The following is a 13,128-nucleotide window of genomic DNA, read 5'->3' on the forward strand; positions in this document are numbered from 1 at the left end:
GAATTTTGAAACAATCAATGCCAATAAAAAAAAATATATATATATTTTAGAGCCACTGCCCATCTGCCCTCATTGGCTGAGGTGCCCCTCTCAGGGGGCACTTGCTCTTTACTTTGCGATTGCGTTGCAGCACCTTATGCACCTGCAGGACTGCGCAGGGAGCGACTCGCTTCATATTTAACACACATGATCACGTTCATCAAATTTGCTTAAACTAAGCCTTCTAAAGTATGGCAGTATTTCAGAAGAATTCTGACACAACAACGCGAAGCATATGCTTTCGTTGAGTTTAAGAAGGAAACACGTCAAACTTACTGAAACATTGGAGGGCTCATGCAGAAAGACATTGGCATGTCTTTGACAGTTTGCAATTTTATTGACACTTTCTAAGTACATTTGCATAAGGCACCAATTCTCCGATTTAATATGATTAAGATAATACTCTTATTAAAAGTCTACCATGTAAGCAGCGATACCTTAAAGGGGTGGTCCAGAATTATATTTTAAAGCTTGGTTGTGTTTATAAGATGCAAAGCAATGTGTTTCACTTGAAGGAAATCGAGTTATTTTTTATCTATCTCACTTTGATTATACACAGCTGTCAAATTTCCGTGTTCCTCTGAAAGGCCCGCCCTTAAGTGACTCTGATTGGTCATCGTCATAATATGCTGCTATTCGCGGATCGGCTCCACGTCACGCCCGTAAAAGCACGTGCTTTTCTGTTGTGTAAACAATCAGTCAACCTCCTGCCTGCTCTAAAATAAAATCTGACAAGTGTCTGTAACAAGTGAGAATGGGGTGCGGCTCCTTTAATAGACCTTGGGCTCTATTTTGACGGTCCATGCGCAGAGCACAAAACGCAGGGCGCAAATGCTTTCAGGGCATGTCAGGACGCGTTTTTGCTAATTTAAGGACTTCTGCCTTGCGCCAAGGCGCATGGTCTAAAAGGGTTGAGTTTATTTTCTTATTGAGTTATAGGTGTGTTTTGAGAATAAACCAATTAGAGTCTCATCTCCCAAAGTAAGTCTAAGTGGAAAAAATTAGCATTTCACTAGCAAACAGTTAACAGTTGACAGTTTTTAAACAGAAAACTGTTAAACAGAGCATCTACTGTGTGAGAATGAGAGATCAGAGTCAAAACGACTCTTGCGCCAAGCTGAAACTACCAAAAGACTATTGCGCTGCGTCTTGCGCCCCACTGCGTGTATGATAGGGCCCCTTGTCTTTGTGTGTGTGAATTTTGTCTGCGTCTATGTGTGTGTTTGTGAGTGAATGTGTGACCTTTCTGTAACAAGCGCATGTGCAAGGGAGTTCTTTTTTAATTTTCTTTCTTTGGCGCTCGGATTGTTATTTTCTGTAATATATCGTGACAGAAGAATAAAGCACAAGATGTGGAATGTGACCTGTGTGAGCCTTGATTTATTATTCTGCTGCTACACGAGTCAGGTAAGCTAACCTGTATTTTATTTATTTTTTCTTTGCATTACTCAACGTCTTTCATAAATATCCGGAATATGCAGGTGTAAGTAATGTAAATCATTCACATATCTTTTGCGACTTAATTATTTGAGATGTGAAACGCATATAAAAGCTACCTGAAGACAATTAATGCAATCAATTTTAACAAATAAAAACACTTACTGGTTGTAGCTCACAGCTTCTGCTTTGAGTAGATTTTAGCCGAATCCAGCACTGAATTGGGAGAGATTCTGGAAGTTGTTTTGTCAAATCATGCTGGCTGTGTATTTTATAATTCTCTGGAACATGATTAATATTGAACGGGAAACTCTGTGGAAACAGCAGTGTTTGGACACATATTATCTATCTATCTCTATTTCTGCTATAATGTTACAGCACCTCTGGCCACGGTCCTTACCTGCGCAGTTTGTATACGCAGTAAAATTTGTTCATTGTAGGCTTTGCTAAGCTAACTTTGTAAAAACCAAGGTCTCCCTTTGCATCGAACTTAGAACTTTTTACATTCAGAGATGTTGTTAATATTCACACAGCTACATTACACATCAACTAAAGTTTAAAATATGATATCCTAGTGGACCACCCCTTTAAAGGACACAGAGTCACGAAATTGCAGTTTTTCTTTCCGTTCGCCATGTGGTATCGAATTCCATTAAAACAGAAGTCGAAGGTTAAAAATGACACACCTGAAATTGCAGGAAACTCTGGAGAGCCTAGTGATGCGATGTAATTTTTATTTATTATTTTTTTTTTATTGAAACTTGCCTTTAAAAAGGGCTTCCTTGGTCTTATCCTTATTTGTTTACATGTTTACCACACGTCGGTCACAACAGGAAGTAAAAAAACCTTGCAACTGCGTTAATTTTTTTAACATGTTAAATATTTCAAATTAATCACATGCGTTAATGCACTAATTTTGACAGCACTAATTTATATATAAATAAAGTATAAACTCTTGATTGTTTTATTTGTTCATTTGTTCAGTTTTTATTTGTATGTATATATATATATATATATATATATATATATATATATATATATATATATATATATATATATATATATATATATATATATATATATATATCTTGTTTGTTTTATTTGGACTAGAATAAAATCAGTTTATTTTTTTAAACACCGTTTTAGGTTCAAAATTATTAGCGCCTTTAGGCTATATTTTTTATTACGATAGTCTACAGAACAAACCATCATTATACAATACCTTTCCTAATTACCTTGACCTGCAAGTGAATCGAATGTACCTAGTTAAGCCTTTAAATGTCACTTTAAGCTGTATCTTATGGAAGTGTCTTGAAAATTATCTAGTCAAATATTTTTTACTGTCATCCTGGCAAGGATAAAATAAATCAGTTATTAGAAATGAGTTCTTAAAACTATTATGTTTAGAAATTAGTTAAAAAATACTCTCTGTTAAACAGAAATTGGGGAAAATAAACAAGGGGACTAATAATTCAGGAGGGCTAATAATTTTGACTTCAACTGTATATATCAATTTTGTGATTTCATAAGTCATAAACATAAAATATATTTCCAAATGTTTTTGGACTCTCCTCTGTTCCTCTTTGCCTCACTATGTAGACTGCTTCTATAAATATGTGCAAAATGTCTCTCCTAGGAGCTAAGTGAACTTACCTATGTTATAGGTAAATTTCTTACTACTTAATATTCCATGATCAGCAACTCATCTACTGTGTTGTAGGCCAGGTAAAATCTCAGAGCAGTGTCAGTGAAGAGTCAAGAGTCAACAGCTACAGAGTCAACAGCGACAGACCTTTAAACATTGTGTGGTCTTTGGATTAGTTTGAGAACAGTGTTAAGTGCTTCATGGAATGGATTTTCGTGGCTGACCAGCTGCATCTAAGCATTGCATCACCAAGTGCTTTCTTGAAGCATTGGATGTGCAGTGGTTTGAGATTCACCACCACTAGACTCTAGAGCAGTAGAGACATGTTCTCAAATCACACGTCTGTCTGGCAATCTGGCCAATATGATGTTGAAAGTGTAAAGTTTGATGAAGGGGAATTAGGGTTTGGACTTGTTTTTTAGAGGACGAACTTGGCCTCTTATTTACAGTTATATTAACTCTTAATGATCAAGCATACTAGACATTTTGGTCCTAACTTTGTGTAAGCAGTGTGGAGATGGCCCCTTCTTTTTCCAACAAGGTCCATTAAGACATGGATGAGAGAGTTCATGTGGGAGTGGTTCTGGAGGAACTCGACTGTCTTACACAGAGTCCTGACCTTAACCCAATAGAACACATTTAGGGTAAATTAAAGTAGAGGCTTAAACCAGGCCTTCTTGTCTTGTATCAGAGCCTAACTTCACAAATCTGGTTCTAAAAGAAGGATCAAAAAACTTTGGTGGAAAGCCTTCCCAGAAGAATTAATGCAGTATAATATATGCACAAATACTACAGAATATATACTACTGCGTTCTACTGAATTTAATTTAATTACCTCTGCTATCATAGTCAGTGGCTATACATAGGTCAGTTTACTTTACTGTATGTCATTTAACATGACTAAGACTAATAAGAATAATTCAGCTACTTTAATGCAGAGAAACCAGAATGAAAACAATGTACTTGTTTCTGTTTGCTGACAGTTATGTTGACGTTACAGTGAAGGCGAATGGATTATGTGGCTATAAAAAAAAGGTGGAGAAACTGATGTGATTGGACGTCCATCAAGAGACCATCACTATCGTTTTCTACAGACCAGCAGGCTGCAGCAGCAGATCTAGTGTGCACTGAATAGAGCTCATCTCACAGAGTCATTCCAACAGAGTGGAGGGCAGCACTTAAACTCTTCAGCCAAATAGCCAAACCATTGTGTGAGAGAAAAAATACAAAGGTCCTTTCCAATGCTGAAATAGAAACATCAACACGGTTAGAGGTGTTTCAATTAAAACATACAACCGTCACCAGTCCATTGGCAGTTTCTTGCATTTGCTCATCAGTTTTACCTGTAGAATTTTCAAAAGGCACATGCATTTGTGCTTTTTCTGTGTTTCTCTTACAATAGAAATAAGTATTAATCATCTCACTGCACCTTATAATCGTTTCCAATGTTTTTATGTATCATTAATGGCACAAACTGCATGTTTGTCAATCATGTGAATTAAATGATGAACAATGACTTAAATATATCAGTTATAAGCCTAACTTTAGTCACCTTAGTTCCTTTCATAAGAATAGTGCAGTTACTTGCTGATTTAGGCCCAGTCCCAATCCTATTTTGTACTCCTACCCATTCCCCTTAAAAATTTACCCATAAGAAATGGGACACCACGACAACACCTGCACACGTCATCATATGTCATCATAATCTCTCACTTCATGTGAGATCAGACTATCTGTAGGTATTCCAGCGTTTTTTTTTTTTTTGTTTTTTTTTTCTTCAGGAAATCACCAAAGGCAAAGATATCATGTTATCATAACCATATAAAGTAGCTTTAAGATCGTAACTGTTCTGTCCATCTAAACTGTGACCATATTCATCTATGTAAAAACACAGAAACAACATTAACATTATACCAGACACCGCAAATTGATCATTCCCAGCCACTAGACTTTCTAAAAAGATATTCAAGTATCAGATGTTAAAGTATGTTGTGGGACTGAAATCTAGTGGGTTTTATCTCAGCCTTTCTTTTTTTTTTTTTTTTTTTAAGCATGGCGATGAAATACTAACTCCGTTGTATTAAAACATATGCTTGTTTGTTGCAATAATGACAAAAAATACTAATTTGTTCATCTCCTTGCTTCTGTGTGCAGTCATGTTGCTGTTGCATGTTCAAAGAACTGCCATAAGGTCAGTGTCTAGATGCCATTTCAAAGTTACTTGTGTCTCCTACTCTCCTGTCTGCATATCTCTTCTAGTGTTGGTCTGTCCTGGTTCCCCGTTTGGTATCTGTGTCTGGTTCCCTCCGTTCCTGGTTACCTGTCATTCTCTTAGGGCATAGGTTTCAAACTTAATTCCTGAAGCTCTGCACAGTTTTGATCTAGCAGTGTCTAGTAGTCTTGAACAGCTTGATTAGTTGGATCAGCTGTATTTAATTAGGGTTAGAGCAAAACTGTGCAGAGCTGCAACCATCCAGGAATTGAGTTTGAGACCTATGTCCTACAGCAGGGGAGCTCAACCCCGGTCTTGGGGGGTCAGTGTTCTGCAATGTTTAATTCCAACCTCAATCAGACACCCATGGGCTAGCTCATCAAGTTCTTACTAGGCTTTCTATAAACATCCTTGCAGGTGTGTTGAGGCAAGTTCGAGCTTGAGTCTGCAGGACACCGGCCCTCAGGACCGAATTTGGACACCCCTGTCCTAGAGCAGGCATTCCTTCAAGTCATCTTTGGATATTCCATTTATAATATGTTCCATTTCATCTGTTTACTTACCATAATTTACTAAATATATTGTATATTAACTTAGCAACCTGGTTCTTGTTTCTTCTGTGACAACTGAAAGTTTTATTTTGAGTTATGACATGTGAAAACATGGTTGTCATCGTGACTGCCATTTCGAGCAAATGATTGGCTGGCTGAAGGTGAAAGTTGTTCTTCTTTTTTCATTATTTTTTTTTTCATTCCCTGTCACTTATCTTCATTTTGTTAAGATGTTATATTGTTTGTTTTAGTGTTTTTTTTTTTGTTTTTTTTTTTAAATTACCTCATCCCGATATTTGTAGTTTATTTATAAACAAATTTTGAGAGGATCACGTGCTTATGATTGTTTGCAGCCGGTACCGCATTATTCTATTTATGATTCACCAATCAGACGATTCCTAGGCCACTATAAATACCCTATGTTCCATATGACAGCCATCTTCATTTTGAAGAATTCCCCTATCCACACCTACTTCTCCTACTTTCCTAGATGGGTGGCATGGTGGCCCAGTGGTTAGCACTGTTGCCTCACAGCAAGAATGTCACTGGTTCTAGTCTTTAGACTGTTTCTGTGCGGAGTTTACACGTTCTCTTTGCGCTCACATAGGTTTCCCCCGGGTTCTCCGGTTCAAACTAAATTAGTTGACTAATCCAAATCGGCACCATAGACATGCTCCCAGTTTATATTTACCTCATAAGAGCAACCACTAAGTGTTCATTAGTTACTACAGCAGGGGAGCTCTGGAGATCTACCTGAGCTTAAACTCTCCTCTCGCCTCGCAAACGGGAAGGGAGCCCCTCGCTCGAGGATCTTATGAGCTCAGGGCTCGCTCCTGGGACAGCATGCCAAACTTTTATAATCAATCATCAACTAAGTGTGAACTCTTGAAAGTATAAAACTCAAGCAGTTGGATTTTGCAATCAGAAACATTAAGTGGGACCCTTTGATTTCTGAAATGTTGGTCACTTAGCTTTATAAAGCAGAATGTCATAGAATATGGCTTATCTAGATAATCGAAACAAAATCAGTACATTATCTTTTTGCAACAGTATTGCACATTTTAATTATGTTCATAAAATATTTAAGTGTGCACAATGGTGCAGTGGCTAGCATTGTCGCCTCACAGCAAGAAGGTTGCTGGTTGGAGCCCTGGCTGGGTCAGTTGGCATTTCTGTGTGGAGGTTGCATGTTCTCTCCGCGTTTGCATGGGTTTCCTCCAGGTGCTCCAGTTTCCCTCAGAAGTCCAAAGACACATGCTATAGGTGAATTGGGTAAGCTAAATTGTCCATAGTGTACGTGTGTGAATAAGAGTGTATGGGTGTTCCCAGTATTAGGTTGCAGCTGAAAGGGCATCTGCTGCCTAAAACATTTGGATAAGTTGGATAAGTTGGCGGTTCATACCGCTATGTCAACCCGATTAATGATGGGACTAAGCCGAAAACAAAATGAATGAATGAATGTTATACACACCCTGATAAGTAATAAAGCTATTTGTATCTTGATCTGCTGAATTTCAAGTACTCCGTATATAAGCAAAAGGCTCACCAAACCGATGCTGACAACTACATCTTAATTTGCATCCAGCATTACAAGTAATTTTCAAAATGCCATTTTTTATCCTGGCAGGTGTCTGAATTAAAATGTCAAAATGCTATCTGTAACTAAAAGTACAGCTTTAGGTTGAGGAAGAAGAACCAGATAATCAGACTAATGCAGGGACACAGGTCGACAGGCAGAGAGCTGCTTCATAAGAGCTCTCAACAGGAAGCAGAGTAACACAAATCGCAACAATAATTGCACAGAGACTGTAAACTGGCACACACACCTTCAATATTACTCTCATATGAATTTAAGAAATCTCTCCAGGCAGGTATCAAGAGCTGCTTAGAAACATAGTCTTTACGTGTCACCTGGGCTTACTTTCAAGCCCAATTTCCAGTGAGGGAAAGCTCTAATTTGGTGCAAGATTTTGTGGTCAGCAGAGTTTACATAATAGATGAGGAGCCAAGAACTGTTGGTAGGTGGTATATGAACACACAAACAAACACATTTATATCACACCCTGTTGTCTTTGTTCTTAGTCCCCTTAATAGCCACTTCGCTTATACAGGCCGAAAGCAAGACACTTTCATAAGCTCTAGATCAATGCAGGAAATGCAGGCAATATTGAGAAGTGTCTATAATTCATGTCACTTTGCTTCACTCTGCTTATTCTGCAAAACACATCAGCTTCTGTATTCGGAGTGTGAACTCATGGGCCTTAGTTTGTCCTTAATCTGACTCTGTTTATGCAGGTTTATCAAGCTTTATATTGCCTTGCCATTGCATTGGCTTCACAGAATATTTCAAAGTGCCCTTTACACTAACAAAGAAATGGCAAAATTGAATTCCATTTTCTGCCAGCATATAATGCCTCCCATGGAAATGATGTGTTCTGGATGACTGAAATTGTTGATGTCTCTCAAAAATGTTGTCATTTGTTCTGGTATTTACAGTTAGCCAAGTGTTTGCTTATATATCTGTATGCTGATTTTTTTAACAGGGTACACTTACAAGTACTAAGACAATCAAAAGGTCAGATGGGCAATCAAATAACTTGATAGAATATGTCATCTTACCAAATCCTTATTCAATACTTTAATGTTTCTTTTAAAGAGCCCCTATTATGTTTTGAAAATAATGTTCCATGCAGTGTGTAACACAGCACTAAGTCAATGAAAGCATCCAGCTGAGGTTTAAATCTGAAAGTGCATCGTGTTTAAAACGATTGATTCTTCAACAGTTTAGTCGACTCAAAGTAGAATAAATGGTTCGGATCTTTTGCCTGAACGTGTCAACGTCGATACGGTGCATCACCAAAAATGTATTGCTGGGTCTGGTAAAACTTGAACTCGCACTTCCCTTCGGACACTAGCGAAGCACGGGGGATTACAGGACTGATCATTACATGAAGGTGACAGTCAGTGACAGATGTAAATTCAGGCTGTGGGGAATAAAGGGTTAAAAATCATTATTTTCAGAACAATACCACAGTATAGCTAACCTAGTGCTTTGTTTGTTTTTGTCATTTTTTTTTTTTTTTAGATTTTTGATAAAATAACCTATGCTGCAACGTGGGATTCATTGGCCCTTTGCTATTAAAGGGTGGAGCAGCAGACACTATTACGTATGGAACTATGACAGGTAGTTTGTCAGTAACTGTTACAGTTCATGTGTGCCAGTTTCTTCTTTCTCTAGATCATAACATGTAAGTGTAATTAAAATTGTTGCTTCATTTTGTGTAGTTTGCAAAATATGCATTTAATGTTGGCCATCAAACAACAGTGTTTTGGAAGCCTGGAAACCATTGAAAAAAGGTTTCAAGCTGTAAATATGTAAAAGATAATCAATGGGTTGCCATGCTTTAAGTTAGGCATTCAGGAGGTTGTTATTAACCTGTCGCATGGCGGAGGGCTGTTGTATACAACCAAAGGGCTTTATTCTGCAAAAAATAAATAAATAAAACAACCATCCTCAATACATACATAAGTGCATGCCATAAACATAACAAATAGACACAAAACATTGTTCTATGCAATAAAAGATTTATTAATTCATTAAATAAATGCAAAGCTGACAAAACTAAAAGCAGATGATGGAGTGTACACTAACTTGTGCATTATTCAGACAAGATGGTGCCAAACAGTCAACAATGCAAAGTTTATAGAAACAAAACCAGATATATGAATCATGTACTAACCTACGAACTCATTCACAAGACATTGGGAACATAAGCATTTGTATTTGAATGTATTCACTGACAGTTGAGGTGATTCAAAAGGAGTTTTATTTATAGGTTGTCATTTTGGAATAGCACACCTTGCAATACCCGCAGATTTTCTGCAGATTTCCACAGATCTTTAGCCCATCATTAAATCTGTTTATTTATTCGAGTAAATGTGGATAAATTTATATTTACTCAGTTTTTAAATTAATTACAGTAATATTATTGACTAATATGAAAATGTTCATCTGAATTATGTACACTGCAGTTTATACAGTAACATTTTCTGTCTTTTAGTTGACATATTATATGAGAGACTTGCTTTGTTTACCAAATAAAGTGAATCTAATTGGACTAACATGACTAATCAATCAGAATTAGGTATGTTCTATATGTTAGGGATAAAGTACATCTACAATTTTGTTAATCCAGAATAAAGTCTGAAAAGCTTAACGACAGTGCGACATGAACCAGAGAGCTGTTGTATAAGACTGAAGGGTTTTATTCTGCAAAAATATACTTTGTCCTGCTTTTTTTTTTTTTTTTTTTTATGTGCGTTTTTAAAATTTATGCTCATCATGGTGTTTCCATCAAGCATTTTTAATGTGACTTTCAAAAATGTACATAACATATATGGATAGAAACATAGCTATTAATTACCTTAGCTTATTGTCTGATATTAATTTAGTTAATTTTTTTTTTCTATTTAAATGTCAGAATTTCACTTTGGGGATGCAATTTATGTTAACACTGCTTTTCTGCAAGATCATGCCAATAAAACGGTTCTCATTTACACTTGCTCAGGTGGTAGCTGGGTCAGCCTGCGAGTACAATTTTGTAACAAGGACAAATTTAATGCTAAGTACATATAGTCCTGTAGACCACTGGTGTTAAGCCATTTGGCAAGACAGCGCTGGAAAATATAATCCACAGTCAAGCCAGTTGGCAAAAGTAGACAAGTCACAAAGCTATACTTTTAATCCAGTAGGCAAGGATAGCCTATGCACAAATAGTGTAGTACTTTAGTGTTAAGCCATTTGGTAAGGTAGCCAATGCACACATAAATAGTGAAACATGCAGTCATACGGCTCAATGATGCAAAAAGAAAAAAAGATAAATGTTGCAATATATCTGTTTAGGAACGGTTACTTTTTTTACATTCATAATGTTTATGGGTATTTATTAACATATCATGAATTTCACGTCACTTTTTTCTGCTTGTACTATAGTTGAGTTGAGTTAAAAAATATATTCTGTTAAAATTAAATAATATTTTCTCTACAGTTTGGATTGACATCAGAACCAAAGTTTGTTGCAGACTTTTTATGAAGATTTTCCATTTAATAATGGTTAATCTTTGTCTTTTAGGAATGCTTATAAGCATACCTGTGCGGAATGAAGTAATTTACAGAAAGACAGCATTGCTAACAGAATTCTCCTGAATAACCTGATACAGTATGTCCAAACATATAGGAGTTTCTCCCTGCAGGACATGCAACACAAATCATCTAAAGGGTTCTTATCAAGCACATGGAAAAAAAATAATAATAAATAAATAGAGGCACTTCATTTGTTAGATAACTTCATAGCTCCAAGCTCTAGAGCACATTGTTTTTTAAAGAAGACCTTACTCTTGGAAGAAAACCTTGGAACTCTTTCGTTGTCTTGATGCCAAAAGAACTAAGATTAATGAAACCACATGCACACCTACACACGCTGACTTTCTACTTTAACCTTCTTGACAGCCCTTTCCAAAACTTCAAAAGCTTCTCTTGCCCTTTGAACAAAGCTCATTTAAAAAATGACATTCGGCAAGATTTGTATTTTTTTTTTTTCCTCCAAAGACATTAAGAGTCTACTCTGCCTCATCTGTGGTGGTGACTCACTACACTGGGCACTAGCATAAATGTGGCAAAAATTATTTACTGCGCTGAATATTAAGCATTAGGCTTTGCTTCTGAACATGTAGCTCAGCAGTTTAGCGGGAGATTTATGCTGAAAGTAATGTAGATGGCTGAGAGTGAGATCAGTATTTCAGCACTGACTCTGTTCCAATGAGCTTCAACCCACCCACGCTATATTTACAGCACACCGCTGAGAAAACTAAAAAACACACACAAAGAGAGAGACTCTGGCCTACACATGGGTTTTATTATGAGAGGGTCACTGGTATTAGTCTCTCTTGTAAGACAGACCTTCCTCTATTGTTCTGATTTATGGAGTTTCTTGTTTATCCCTAAAGTAGTCCATAAAAATGTTGAGTAACACCTTTTTTTCTGACAGTATATGCCCAAAAGTCCCATATAAATGTCTAAACGGTGTGCTATTCTGTCAGATATATTCATTTGGGGAGCAATTTTGACATTAATTCTTTATTTAGTAGTACACTCAACTTAACGCTTCCAACTATATTTATGACATTACTTTTTTTATTGGCTTTTATTGCCTTATTTATGTCGTGAACTTACATATTGCCTCTTAAGGAAAAAACTTTTTAAAATTCAGCACAGTTATCTGAGATTAAATCTACCCAACCTTATAAATCTTCATCTTCGTGACTTGCTTTTTCCCTTAGCTGTATTTTTCCCCAGCAGGCTTATGTGCCACTAGAAGGTCAGCTGTAGGTGAAATGCCCGCCATTAATTAAATTCCTATCTGCATTACCATGCACCAAATACAGTAACTGCTGTGTATCTATTTACCAAACAACTCTATATTCTTTACCCTCATGTAGGTCATATTTTAAAGATGCAATTAATCTTCTTTTTTAATTATGAATATAATGTTGCTGTATAAATCCAGATTAGATGGAAAGATTGATCATCCTTCTTGATGCCCTGGCAAAGTGCTTGCCTGTATAATTAAAAGGAGAATATGAGAGAGTAGAATAGGAGAGGACAGCAAAAGTGGCATTTCTCTCTCTATATCAACCAGTCATTCTCTGTCTGTATTTAAGGCAGTTGTCTTCCTCAATTTTATCAAGGTTGACAGCCTATGCTGTCTATGTGCAATTGGCCATTGCTGATCTCTGAAAGCACACTATAGTGATCTCAATATTAATATATTACAAAACTAAAGTATTATTTTGTCAGCACATGTACATAAGGTGAATTACACAAACCCTAATCTGGGTACATTTGGTGCAATTTAGAAAAATACTTTTAGTACTTGTAAACCACAAGAATGTATTACTAGAATGGCAATCGTGGTCATTCAGATCATTCACATTAGACACCATGTTGTCACTTCATAATTACATTTGATGCTTCTTTAGAGATTTTATAATTAAGCTTTAAATGTTTGTTGTCATATTTTACTCGTATTATTATTGCTCATTATTGCCTTTACCAGAATATGAAGCACATTGGGATTAATAAATATTTTCAAGAGTGTCCTGGCCAAGATTAAGCAGTATACAGTTAAATAAATAAATAAATAACAGGTAACATCCATACATCAAACCACGCATACAATGACAGT

Source organism: Danio rerio, chromosome 1 (genome assembly GCF_052040795.2).
Source record: "Danio rerio strain M-AB ecotype USA chromosome 1, GRCz13ab, whole genome shotgun sequence".
NCBI lineage: Eukaryota > Metazoa > Chordata > Actinopteri > Cypriniformes > Danionidae > Danio > Danio rerio.